The sequence below is a fragment of the Lathyrus oleraceus genome, chromosome 5 (genome assembly GCF_024323335.1).
Source record: "Lathyrus oleraceus cultivar Zhongwan6 chromosome 5, CAAS_Psat_ZW6_1.0, whole genome shotgun sequence".
Classification (NCBI taxonomy): domain Eukaryota; kingdom Viridiplantae; phylum Streptophyta; class Magnoliopsida; order Fabales; family Fabaceae; genus Lathyrus; species Lathyrus oleraceus.
In genome coordinates, this window is record NC_066583.1 from 376888642 (window position 1) to 376889501 (window position 860).

Below are 860 nucleotides of genomic sequence, written 5' to 3' on the forward strand. Positions count from 1 at the left end.
CTTTTGAACAAGGGAATCCACCTTAGCATGGACATGGTCAAGGCTACTGATTTCGTACATTCCACTTTTTGTTTGGGACTTTTCTACTGGAGTTCTTTCACCTCCCCATTGCCAATGGTTTTGGGCCATGTTTTCAATGAGTTGATAGGCTTCGTTGTATGGCTTGTCCATAAGTGCACCGCCTGCGGCAGCGTCTACTGTCAATCTTGTGTTATACAGAAGCCCATTTGAAAATGTGTGAATGATCACCCAATCTTCGAGACCGTGATGTGGACATATCCTCATCATGTCTTTGTATCTCTCCCACGCGTCGTAGAGAGATTCTACATCTTTTTGTCGAAATCCGTTGATTTGAGCTCTCAGCATAGCAGTTTTGCTCGGCAGAAAATATCGGGATAAGAAAACGTTCTTCAGTTCTTCCCATGTTGTAACTGAGTTGGATAGCAAGGATTGCAACCAAACCCAAGCTCTGTCTCTTAGTGAGAAAGGAAAGAGGCGTAGTCTTATCACATCTTGAGATACACCATTCGTATTCACAGTGCCTGCGTACTGCACAAACTTGGTCAGGTGTTCATTAGGGTCGTCCGTAGGATTTCCAGCAAATTGATGTTGTTGGACGACTGATAATAATGAGGGTTTCAGCTCGAAATCGTTTCGATTGATAGCATGGGCGACAATACTGCTGTGAGGTTCTTGTTGGGATGGGGTAGCGTAGAGCTTAAAAAGACGATTCAGTGGTTCTTCTTCAGCCATGGTTGGTTTTTCGTCTGGCTCAACAGTAGGAAAGAAGATATGGGGAATATCGTACCTTTGTTAGTACTCTAGTATTCGATGTCTTATATATAAGAAACGCTCTAATT

General features: G+C 43.3%; 1 non-coding gene across 1 annotated transcript; it reads left to right on the top strand.

The window, feature by feature from the left end:
- Positions 1–259: 259 nt before the first annotated feature.
- LOC127088707 (small nucleolar RNA R71) lies at positions 260–366 on the top strand. Its single transcript, XR_007790533.1, has one exon. It is a non-coding gene; the product is annotated as a small nucleolar RNA R71 (small nucleolar RNA).
- Positions 367–860: the final 494 nt, after the last annotated feature.